The sequence below is a fragment of the Leopardus geoffroyi genome, chromosome C2, assembly GCF_018350155.1.
Source record: "Leopardus geoffroyi isolate Oge1 chromosome C2, O.geoffroyi_Oge1_pat1.0, whole genome shotgun sequence".
In the NCBI taxonomy this organism is placed as follows: domain Eukaryota; kingdom Metazoa; phylum Chordata; class Mammalia; order Carnivora; family Felidae; genus Leopardus; species Leopardus geoffroyi.
In genome coordinates, this window is record NC_059333.1 from 139913045 (window position 1) to 139926350 (window position 13306).

General features: G+C 37.6%; 1 protein-coding gene across 7 annotated transcripts in view; it reads left to right on the plus strand.

The window, feature by feature from the left end:
- Positions 1–13306, plus strand: part of UBE2E2 (ubiquitin conjugating enzyme E2 E2) — a 372155-nt gene that overhangs the window by 53501 nt on the left and 305348 nt on the right. The gene's annotated exons all lie outside the window — the stretch shown is intronic.

Here is a 13306-nt window from a genome sequence, read left to right on the forward strand (position 1 = left end):
CGTGTAACAGTGAATATGTGAATGTAAACAATGTTATGTGAAGAGAAATACCTAAGTTATGGTTAATTATTTTATCAGATGGTTATGTATCCCATCAGAATAAGGGGAGAAAGTATATAGTAGTATGAAGAGATACATATAAAAAGAGTAGACTGTTATGCGTAATATTTGATTATAAGGTTATAAAATGTAAATATTAAAAATTTGGAAGTGAAAGAAAATTTATAATTCTTGCATTAGAGTAATGAAGTTATAGATAATTTCCTTTCTTTTCTGATCTCTCTGAAATAGTGATAGTAATACTAATAGTGATACTAATTTTAAAATTTAAACATAAGATCTTCCCAAGAAACTGCCAGTTGAAGGGATAGACCTAAATAAATAGTAATATTTAATTGTCATGAGAAGAGAGACATAAACAAATACTCTTGAAATTCATTTTGCTACATAGTGTGATTTTATAAAGTCAGGTGAATTTTAAAAGTTAGTGTTTTTTTAATGTTTATTTTTGAGAGAGAAAGAGAGTGTGGAGGGGCAGAGAGAGAGGGCAGGGGACAGAGGATCTGAAGTGGGCTCCAGGCTGACAGCAAAGAGCCCAACACGGGGCTCGAACCTACAAACGATGAGATCATGACCTGAGCCTAAGTTGGATGCTCAACTGACTGAACCACCCAGCTGCCCTTAAAAGTTAATGTTTCTTCATGAAATAAGCTGAACAGGGGTTATGAACTGAAAAACATTTAGGAATTTAAAAATGTCAGTGAGATGCTGTTCCTTTTATTCACATTTTGATTGTAGAACTATTTACATTTTATGCTATTATGCTACAGAATAGTTAGCTAGGTATTTATTTAAATACATTTATGGAGTGCTTATAAAGTTTTCTAGGCCTGTATTTGCGGGACTGGTAATGAATGAAGATGAATAACTTGGTCTTTGCTCCAAGGGAGCTGTGCTTTAGTTGAGGACATTCATCTTGGTAGTGATTAGACCCTGATACAAGTCACATTTTGTTAAGCACTTCAACTGATGTTTACGTCAAGAATGACTTGAAATTGTGGGGAAGATAGGTAACTTTGATGGAGGGAACTGGGAAGACGTTACAGAGGTTGTGATAGGTTGCTGAGCCTTGAAGGAGGGTAAAAGGTTGTGAAATAAACAGTGGTTTTTCGGGGCGGGGGAGCTTTGAAGGCAGCTGAGGATCTATGAAAGCTGAGGAAGATGAAAGAAGATTCCAGATCATAGGGACTAGCATGAGCAAGGTCATAGAGATGCCAATCCTGGATTTATGGAGTATCTGGTTGCCCTGTGTTTCTAGAGGTATAAGTAAGTACATGTTTGAGGGTTACTCATGTAGGAGTCCTGGTAGCCAGTGTTTGAGATGCTGGTCTGTGCTGGTTAGTGCAAGTGACTAGGGATACATAAGTCAAAGAGCTTCTATTCTCAACAAACATGTGGTCTAGTGTGGGGAGCAATAATTAGTTAAAATCTAGTGTATTGGCTTACATTTGTATGTTAAGGTTTATTTGACCTTATTATAAAATTCCTGTCCACAAATTTATGATTTGAGACATTATGATGTTCTAAAGGAAACTGTAGACTGTTACAGGATTATATAAGGGTGAGCGGGGAGTGTTTGATCCTGGCCAGAAGGAGTGACCCAGAAGTTGCTATAGGAGGCCATTATGTGCCCTGGGTTTTTAAGGGTAAATGGAAATTAGAAGAGAGAATGGGAGTGAGGAAAAGAACAGTCTGGAAAGGCAGGATATAGCCAGATTTTTCTCAGAGTAGTTATACATATAGTCTTACAGGGAATTAGGGACTCTTAGTTTAGACATTTTTTCTTAGGCCTCTTGATATGGTAGTAAATAAATGACTATGTTTAAAAGAAATTTGTTAGTGAAAAGGATAAGCCAGAATGCCTAAATGGATTATGATTTCATGTAACTTGGCCATTGTCAACACATCTTATTTCAGAACAGTTTGTGAGATAGCAAAGGGCAAATTAAGGGGTGGGTTTTATTTAACTTTAAAATACTGCAATTAAAAAGAGGTGAAAGCTAGAGGTCTATTTATTAATGATACACTAAATAAACAGAAGGCAAAAATTCAGGGATTTAGTGAGGCAGCTAAAGGGTATTGAGGACAGATACAGAAAGAGTTAAAATAGGGAGAAGTAGCATTTCCAGACAACTGACACTGGTCCAGTGGGTTATAGGTTTGTTTGTTTGTTTGTTTTGATTTTTAAAAATGTTTTATTCTTGAGAGAGAAAGAGAGACACGGAGTGTGAGTGGGGGAGGGGCAGAGAGAAAGAGGAGACACAGGATCCAAAGCAGACTCCAGGCTCTGAGCTTTCAGCACAGAACCCGACGGGGGGCTCAAACCCACGAACCTCGAGATTATAATCTGAGCTGAAGTCAGATGCCTAACCGACTGAGCCACCACCCATTTGCCCCTCGAAGTGGTTATAGGTTTAAGCGCTCTTTTTTTCCCTGTTTTACAAAAGTTATGAGCTACTGAACGTGTTACTTTTGATCACACTTAGTATCTTCATCTTGACTTTTAGCAGAGTTAGCTTCTTTTAATTTGAACTATTTTATTGTTGGCTAAATTTCCCAGTAGCTGGGAATGAAACCTAGTACTCAGCTTCTGAGAGAATTTATTAGTAAACTTGCTTCCCCACACAAGCCTTTGAAGTTAATTCAGGAAACAGCACTGTTGGAAAAGCCAACGATGCAGCCCGTCCTAAGCCTCTGTGGCAGCTGTGGAGATCACTCTGTTTGCCTGCTCTTCACAAATAAAGCTGGCATGTGAGCCTGGGCCCCATAATTTTTCCTTTACTCTTACAAAGTTCTGATTACAAAGTTCTTTTTAGTATACACATGTTTTTATGTGTATCGCAAAGACTTCACTCAAATTAGTATTGTATTTATAGTCTCATCATGATGTTTCTGATGAAAATAATCGTTTATTTTAGCTCTTTGTACATCTAGGTGAAATATCGATACTGCCTTGTTATATTGAATGCTTCAGGATTTAGATTACTGGTTTTATTATTTTTTTTAGAGTTTATTTATTTTTGAGAAAGAGAGAAAGTACGAGTGGGGGAGGGGCAGAGAGAAAGTAGAGAGAATCACAAGCAGGCTTCATACTGTCAGCGCAGAACCTGATGTGGGGCTCAAACCCATGAACCGTGAGATCATGAGGCGAGCTGAAGTTGGACACTTAACCGACTGAGCCACCCAGGCACCCCATGTTTTTATTGTTTTTATATTATAGTCCATAACAAGATACGCCTGTGTGTGCGTGCGTGCACATGCATGTGCATGTAATTATTAGTAATGTAGACTAAAGAAATTTTTGTGTTTTAATCTCTGACAAAAAAGGTTAGTTCGAACTATATTCCTGAAGGGTATGTTACTTCATCAGGAGCATTTTAATTCTTAGTTCTAAATTTTAAAAAATGAGGAAAGTGTGATTTGTTGAGATTATGTTAGTTTCTTTGAAAGCAATTAATAAAGTCCCTTCCAAATTATTAGGTTATATAAATTCTTCATAATAATACTAAATTAGGTCAGTAGCATTGTTGCATTTTTTGCTTTGGAGTTTTTTCTGTATTTTAATGCAGTGCATTAGTTATTGCTTTGATATTTAGTTGCTTACCTGGAAGCTTTATTTATGTTCTGAGACACACATACACTCACACACATAAAATCACTTTCTTTTTATTACTGTCCATTTCTATTTTGTTCTCCCAGAGGTTGATAGAGCAGCATCTGGTCTAGCTTGAGTAATGTGCAGTCTTATTTCAGTTCCTCCTGTCTACCTGTATTGTTTGATAGAACATCAGACATTTAAAAAAGAATAGAAATCTGTTTGGGTGCTGTGAATCAAGAAGGAAGTGGTACCAACTTAGTCATTTCCCTATTTTTCCGCCTCAGGTCTTGGAAAAGGGTGTATTTATGGGACATATATTCCTTTCCTCTAGATGGATGTGCCTTATGAGAGAAATTCTTTTAATAACTCCTGAACCTTGGCTCCTCTGTGTGTGTCTCCATCTTTCGGGAAAAGCTAAGTCAGAACTATAGCGGGCTCAGGTTGTCATCTAAATGGGATAGATATGTAATGACAATGACAGCATATGGCTCAGGCTAAGATCTTTCTTAGTGGTCTCCTACCCAGTTCTTCTCCATCAGAGCTGGGCTAGCCCTTCACTGGTCCCATGTCTCCAAGCCTGTTCAATCAAACCATGAGATGAGCTTTCATTCTTACATTTGTGTCTAAGGGTCAAGCTCATGAGTGACGATCTGCAACAGAATAACTCTCCTGTGTTTGCTTTACTGCTTTATCTTGCTTAAGGGAAGAAAAATTTAATATATTAGGACTTTCTTCTGGATTTTTTCCTTTTTTTTTGATCCATGGTACATTTGAAGCTCCAAAATATCCAGTGTCTAGTCCTGTACATGTCAGCATCACTTTCATCTCTTTTTAAGTTTGAACAAAAACAAATATTTTGTGGAAAAATTTGTAGTATATAGACTGACGTTTGCTTTGCCTTTCTTCATCTTCCAGGACTATAAAATTAATTATTAGAAAGAAATCTCCAAACTTGGTACAATTTCCTATGTTATGTGTTTTTGCTTTTCTTCACTTAGTTCTGCCTCTTTCATCTGTTCAGCTATTGCCATTAAACAGAATTCTCTTCTACGAGAAATGAGTATTAGAAATGGATTTAAAAAGAAAAGGTTAATGAGAAAAGATGACAGTACATATATAACCATGTGATTGCTCTGTAAAGTATGAATTAATTATACTGATAATGGAGGCTAAGCCTAGCAGAGGGATGGGATTGGAATGCTGGCAGGATGGAATGGCCACTGCATGTGCAAGATTAGAGCATGTAATTGAGCATACTGAAGAGAAGACTTAGAACTTAGATTTTATTAGAAGGGCAAGAGGCAAAACAGATCCCTCACAAGGAGAGTAAAGATGGTGACTAGTGCATGTTTTTGATTGGACAAAAGAAAGAGATGTCACCAACAGTTTAAGATATGAGAGGGTGAGTCATGGAAATGATTTTAAGTGGGTTTTGATAGTGATAGTAAAATGTAGAAAAACAACTTAAACCTGTTTCTAGCAGTTGACTCATGGCCTACTGAAAAGAGTCACCTTAAGGTACTGCTTTTGAATGGTCTCCTTTTAAGTAGTTTGCTTTTCTATATCAGTTTTTTTAATAACAACAGTAAAAAGAGCTACCAAAAATCAGATCAGTAATCATTGATATTAACATGTTAACATGTTAATTATAATAAACATGTTTCTCTTGGTAGTGATCTTCTAAAAATGAATCTAACTTCAGGAAAGGAAAAGGTGTTTGTCATAATGTTTTGATTTGTGTGTAATAAAAGACTTTATAAAACACAGAAAATCCTTTTCAGTTTTTTTTAAGGTGATGCTTTAAAAAAACTTTTTTAAGTTTTTTATGAGAGAGAGAGAGAGACTGTGACCAGGGGAGGGTGAGAGAGAGAGGGAGGGAGACACAGAATCTGAAGCAGGCCAGGCTCCAGGCTCTGAGCTGTCAACACAGAGCCTGACATGGGACTCAAACTCAAAAATTGCAAGATCATGACCTGAGCTGAAGTCAGACGCTTGACCCATTGAGCCACCGTGGTGCCCCTTAAGGTGACTATTTTTTTTAAATGTTTATTTATTTTGAGAGAGAATGAGAATACCCCAAGCAGGCTTCACACTGTCAGTGCAGAGCCTGATGCAGGGCTCAGTCTCATGACCTTGAGATCATGACCTAAGCCAAAATCACTTGGATGCTCAATCGACTGAGCCACCCAGGTGCCCTGCCCCTAAGGTGACCATTTTTGTATAAGTAAAACCTATTTTTAAATTTTTTTGTGCATATCACATTTTTTTTAAAAATGCACCTTATTTTTTATTTTTTAAAAGTTTGTTTTTATTTATTTTGAGAGAGATATAGAGAGCAAGCAGGGGAGGGCAAGAGAGAGAGGGAGACAGAATACCAGGTAGGTTCCATGCACTATCAGCACAGAGCCCAAAGTGGGGCTTGAACCCAAGAACCATGAGATCATGATCTGAGCTGAAATCAAGAGTCGGATGCTTAACCGACTGAGCCACCAGGTGCCCTTGCACCTTATTTTTTAAAGCAGAGTTAGGTTCCCAGAAAAACTGGGCAGAAGGTATGGATTTCCCATATACCTCCTACTCCCACATATGCATAGGCTCCCCCATTATCAACATCCCCCACCAGAGTGGTACATTTGTTACAGTTGATGAACTTAACATTGACATGTTATTATCACTCAGAGTCGATATGAGAGTTCACTCTTAGTGATGTACCTTCTATGTGTTTGGAAAAATTTCTAATGACATGTATCCACCATTATAATATCATATGGAGTAGTTTCACTGCCCTAAAAAATCTTCTGTGTTCTGCCTGTTCAGTTCTCCCTTCCTCCAACACCTTATCTTTTTACTGTCTCCATAGGTTTGCCTTTTCCAGAACGTCATATAGTTGGAATCAAACAGTACACAGGTTTTCAGGCTGGCTTCTTTCCCTCCATAATATGCGCTTAAAGTTCCTCCATGTCTTTTCATGGCTTGATTGCTGTTTCTCTTTAGCAATATTAATTGTAATTAAGTTATTAATATTACTGAGTAATATTTCATTGGGTATGCCACAATTTATTTATCCATTCACCTACCAAAGGACATCCTGGTTACTTCCTTTTTTTTTAATTTTTAAAGTTTGTTTATTTTTTTTGAGAGAGAGAGTGGATGTGGAGGCAGGGCAGGCGGGGTAGCAGGAAGGAGGGAGGGAGGGAGGGAGAGAGAGAGAGAGAGAGAGAGAGATTGCCAAGCACTTCATGCTCAGTGTAGAGCCCAACACAGGGCTCAATCTCATGAACCATGAGATCATGAACTGAGCCGAAGTTGGATGCTTAACTGACTGAGCCACCCAGGCACTGTCTATAGTAAGTCTTGAAGTTGGATAGTCTTTCAGCTTTTTTCTTATCCTTCAATATCATGTTGGCTCTTAAGTGTTTTTTGCTTCTCTTTATATAAGAATTGACATCTTGACAATATCGAGGGTTCCTATCTATGGCTATGGGATATATCTTAAATTCTTTGATTCCTTTCATTAAAGTTTTTTGTTTGTTTGTTTTCTTCATATAGAGCTTGTACATATTTTTTTAGATTTATAACTTTCTTTTTTGGGAGGTCCTAATATAAATGATATTGTGTTTTTCATTTCACATTTCACTTGTTTGTTACTAGTATCTAGGAAGGCAGTTAACTTTTGTGTATCAACCTTGTATGACACAGTCTTGCTGTAATTGCTTATTAGTTTTAGGAATGTTCTTGTGGATTCTTTCAGATTTTTCACAAGATGATCGTGTCATCTGAAATGGTTTGTTTTGTTTGTTTTGTGGATGGCATAGGATAGGTGGACGAAAGCCTTCGTCACACACTCCATGAATCAGTGCAGCGTCATCCCTTCCCAGTGAGGGTGTCACCCTCTCCCCTGTCTTCTCTGCAAAGTGTCTTGGGCTCCACAGATGACCTGAGGCTGCCCCCATGCAGGGCTCAGGCTCCAGGCTCCTCTTATCCCTCATTTGCTTTAAAACTCTCCTCTCTTTTTAAAATTAATAAATTAAGTTCTATTGCAGGTATAGTTGATATATACAGTGTTTTAGTAGTTTTACATGTACAACATGATGATTTGATACTCAGATCTGTTTTTTTTTTTAATCTGCTTAAAAAATTTTTTTTGAATGTTTATTTTTGAGGGAGAGAGAGATAAGACAGAGTGTGAGCAGGGGAGGAGCAGAGAGAAAGGGAGACACAGAATCCAAAACGGGCTCCAGGCTCTGAGCTGTCAGCACAGAGCCTGACACAGGGCTCAAATTCACAAACTGGGAAATCATGGTCTGAGCCAAAATCAGATGCTTAACTGACTGAGCCACCCAGGCACCCCTAAATTTTTTTTTTTAATTGCAGTGGAAAAGAAGTCACAAAAAGTGGCTTTAGGTCATGGAAAATGTATGGAACAGGGACAGGAATTTACCAACCAGTACTTCTGTGAGATACCTTTTTTCTTTTTTTAAGTTTTATTTTATTTATTTGAGAGAGAGACAGTGCAAGCGGGGGAGGGGCAGAGAGAGGGAAGGTGAGAATCCCAAGCAGGTTTTGCACCACCAGCACAGAGCTTGACACGCGGCGCAAACTCCCCAAATTGTGTAATCATGACCTGAGCCTAAACCAAGAGTCAGGCGCTTAACCGACTGAGCCAGCCAGGAGCCCCATCTCTGTGACAGATCTTGAGTAACTACATAAGACCTGCTGAAGAGCCATCCTCTCTCTCCTAAAATAGACAAGGCAGCCTCTCCATATCTAGGGCATCCCTACATCACTGACTACTTCCTGGTGACCCTTGGGTGTGTGTGTGTGTGTGTGTGTGTGTATAAAGTTATATTTAAATTATTTTTGAGAGCATTGTTCTATAAGATACTAGGCTTTTTTTCTTTAAATATTTGCTGAAAATGTTGCATTTTATTATTTCTTCTTATGAAAAAATAGTATTTTTTAAAAAATCACTCAAATATAACAGTTTTTCTTAGAATTAAAGTTAGTGACCAGAACCTATATTGCATGTATAAATGTTAACATGTAGAAAAATTACTTTACGTCATATCTGCCCCGTGGAAATTGTTTGTATGATTTAATGTATTTGAAGAGATTTATGTTGCTCTGTTTCCTTAAATAAAAGATTTCTCTGGAATATTTCAGGGTGAAGGTCTAGAGAACTTCCCATTTTAGAAACAAAAGAAACTCACTGATTTTCCTTACCAAGAGTTATGGACAGAAAATACATGAAATTAGATCAGTAGGCTGCAAAATTCACCTTAAGTTCATTAAATATAATGCTTGCCTGGAATTCTCTTTTCTCACAGAAGTACTCTGTGTGTAGACTTCTCTTTGTAGAAACAAGTTGTAAAAAGGACACGAGAGCCAGAACCTAAGAGGACCTGAGGTTGAAGGAGGATTTTGTTTAATTTCTTTATCAAAAACAATTTACTCTCTGGGGCGCCTGGGTGGCTCAGTCGGTTAAGCGTCCGACTTCAGCCAGGTCACGATCTCGCGGTCCGTGAGTTCGAGCCCCGCGTCGGGCTCTGGGCTGATGGCTCAGAGCCTGGAGCCTGTTTCCGATTCTGTGTCTCCCTCTCTCTCTGCCCCTCCCCCGTTCATGCTCTGTCTCTCTCTGTCCCCAAAATAAATAAACGTTGAAAAAAAAAAATTAAAAAAAAAAAAAACAATTTACTCTCTCATAAAAATAAATATCTTTTTCAAAAAATTAAAATTTTATTCTTTTGTGTCATTTAAAATTGTATCTCAGTGTTAAATTTCCCTTTTTAACTTGTCACGGTGGAGTCCTAGATGTGCATTGCAAGGTTAAACATTATTATTACAGATCTATGTGTCTTTGAAAGTATCTGACTTAGAAGGGAGATTTCTAATATTTTAGGGTTTTTTTGGAGTCATTGTACATATGTTAAGCATGATAGATCTATTATACAATTTAAAAATGCCATTATGGGGTATCTGGGTGGCTCAGTTGGTTGAGTGTCCAACTCTTGATTTCAGCTCAGGTCATGATCTCAAGGTCATGAGTTTGAGCCCTGTGCCAAGCTTTGTGCTGACAATATGGAGCCTGCTTGGGACGCTCTCTCTTGTCCTCTCGCTGTCTCACCCTCTTCTCCTCCCCTGTTTGCATGTGCTCTTGTGCATGCTTGCTCTTTCTCTCTCAGAATAAATAAACATTAACAAAAATAAAAGCACCCTTCATTATATATGTTTACAATATTCTGTACTTTTTTTTTTAGAATTGGAAGACAGTTGTAAACCATAAGCCTATACCAAATTGTACCTGAATTATTTTCAGTGCCTAGAATATTTCAGTATAGTTTTAGTTTAAAAGAAAATAAATCAGAAAACTTAAAATTTAGGATGTGAAAATGATAGTTCTTTAATCCAATTATGTATAAAAACATTTTTTAAAAAGTAAGAAGATAATCTTCTATATAAAAAATCCCTGTAATTCAATAGAATAGTTGGTATTACAGTAAGCAATGTAAGGGTATGGTAGAATCCTTTAAAACCTTAGAAATATGTTTGAAAGTCCTTTTTAAAGTACGATATTCTGTGTTACAGAGGCAAGACTGGAATGCATTGGTATTATGAAAGTCTTTTACCTGTGGAGAAGTTAAGGCAAACCACCAAGATAACATAATGTTTAAATCTTACGCAGTTTTAAATTTTGGTATACAAAGTCATTAGCTTCAGAAAGCATAGAACTCTTTTGGAATTGTGCTAGCTTGCTTTCTAAATATACAAAGGAAAATAATTTTCTGATGAGGAAAAGCTAGTGTGACGTTGGTGTTACAAAATTGAGATGTACCTCCTAGACTTGTCATGTCCAGGTTGAGAGAAGGGACATTTTTAACTTTTAGGTGAGAGGTAGGTGGAGAGATGTTCTTACTTGAGGAAAAACATGAGATTGGGATACAGAAGTCTGTTAACTCTATAATTAATAAACTACTTGAGCCATTGGGACAGCTGGGGGATTTTGACATCTAAGTGAGTTAGGAGAGCAAACAACCATGGATTTCTGCCTTTTATTTATATCTTTTTGTCAGGTATTAGTTTTAAAGTCTGATATTTATATATGAGAGCCAAATAGAAAGATACTATGTTGAACCACTTGCATACAGATCTTTTGGGGCGGTTGGGTTGAACTTCTTAAGTAATTAATTAATTGCATTAACTTGTTGAATAGAATTTCTTTTTATTTAAAAATTTTTAATGTCTATTTTTGAGAGAGAGAGAGACAGAGAGAGTACGAGCAGGGGAGAGAGGAGGACAGAGAGAGAGGAGACACAGAATCTGAAGCAGGCTCCACGCTCTGAGCTGTCAGCAGGTAGGCCGATGTAGGGCTCCAAGTCATGAACCATGAGGTCATGACCTTAGCCGAAGTTGGATGTTTAACCTACTCAGCCACCCAGGTGCCCCATACTTGCTTTATTAAAAGAATATTTCAGTCATTTTGATTTTTATAGTAATTTTGGTAGAGACTTAAAAGAAACATTAAAAGATTTGACTTAATATTATAGAGCTTGGTTCGTAGATAGTTTATTTCTTGGATTCGGCGTAAGATTTTGTGTAAATAAATACAAAAGTCATAGTGTTCTTAACCCTTTTTTATTTAGTGTAAAATTTTGGTGAAGTAGCATAGGTCATTGCTGCCTTAGAATAGGTATATTGCCCTAAGCCTCCCTATGTTTTGTTTAAAAAATTTTTTTTAAATTTTTATTTATTTTTGAGAGGGAGAATGTGAGCAGGGGAGGGGCAGAGAGAGGGAAAAAGAGGATTCAAAGTGGGCTCTGTGCTAAGAGCAGAGAGCCCAATGCTGGGCTTGATCTCACAAACTGCGAGATCATGACCTGAGCCAAAGGTGGACGCTTAACCAACTGAGCCACCCAAAGCACCCTTTCCATTTTTAAGATTCTAGATTGGACTGCCCAGACAACAGTTTATTTGTACTGTATCTCATTTCACAGAGGATTTTTGGTGACTACTACTACTGTTGCTACTAATAAGCATTTATTAAGTGCATGCTTACTTTGAGCTAGGCATATGATCTTGTCTAATTCCTACACAAATCCTATGACGTATTACCTGTGTTTTGCAGTTGAGAAAATGATGCTTAGAGGAGTTAAGTAACTTGCCAAAATTTAACCTTCTAAGAGATGAAGCTAGAATGCAGATTTAGGAAATCTAATTTTTGCTCCTAATTTCTATGGGGGGGGGGGTTGCAAACCAGAATTAAATGTCCAAACTGGGAAGAAAAAAGAAAAACAGTGGAATTTCATGTCTTTAGGTCCCATGGCTTTTATGACTGGATCATGAATTTGACTCTGAATTCACTGTAGGAAAAAAAAAATTGGAAGAGAGCAAAATGGGTATGTGAGAATACCACCTAAAACCCTTTTCTTAGGACTTAATTCTCAAATAGAGTCCCTCTGTGGGAACCTCAAAAAAGAGTCTCTTTGGAAAATGTTGGGAATAATTTCTTCAGTAATATTTCTTATAATATATCTGGTTACAGGTTCAATAGGACTGCTTCTTTCTGATCTCACAATGAAACTTGAGGCAATAATGTCAAAGCATGATTTGGTCAGAGTTCTGTGAGATACTATGATAGTATGGACCAAGTATGCGTGGTTTGGTATGATCCATGTATGAAATCCAGAATACTGAGAAGGATGGAACGATGGTTTGTATGTTTGCCAGTCAATCCTGAGTTTTGTATATACTTCAGAAATCAAATGAACACAGAGTAGAGTTAACATCTTCGTTCTGAAAATTGAGAAGCATAGACAAAGAACATAGTGACGATTCATGTTATTGAGTTCACAATTGAATGAGTATCCCAGGCTACAGGACTGTTCTAGAAGCCAAGAAGGTAAACTTTAGTAAGAAGATATTTTTCAGTCCTGTGAAATGCAGCAGAGATGCCTGATTAGATGAGGACTGAAAAATTAAATTTCAGAAACAGGTCTTATGTATCTTAGCAAGTACAGTGTCAGTGCTGAGTGTTGCGGGATAGAAATCCCATTGTCTTGGATTCAGGATTGAGTACAAGATGAGGAAGTGGCAACTTTGTGTGTTGACTTCTCTTGTAGTTGAATGTTGTAATGGGAAGGAGAGAACCTGAAGCTCAGGACCCCAGCATTGAAGGAGAAGTTTTGTTGAAGGACTTAAAGAGACTTGAGACTGTAGGCTAAGGACAAGGAACCAATTTAGAGGGAAATATTTAAGATAAAAAACAGTGATGATTGATATTGCAAGGTACACATGTTTGGGCCTGGAAGGGATGGAATCCAGACCATTGAGGGTGGCAAATAAATCAGCTCTACTGAAAAATAGAGTACCTACTCGCTACCTTCCCCAAGTCATTCAGAGAAGTATAGACATGGGGATAATGGGGTTTAGTCTAGAAAAGGTGGATGAAATCAGAATATGAATCAAGAGTGCATGACCCAACTGAAGAGGTGACTGAGACCAGCAGCAGTTCTCTGCTAAATCCTGAAAATGAGAGCTGTCTTGGGAGCTGTAAATAAGGGGAACTGGGGGTGGAAGATGGGTTAAACTAGACAGTGACAGAGAAGCCAAGCATCCCAGCAAAAATAAAAATGTAATTCATTTTGACACTTC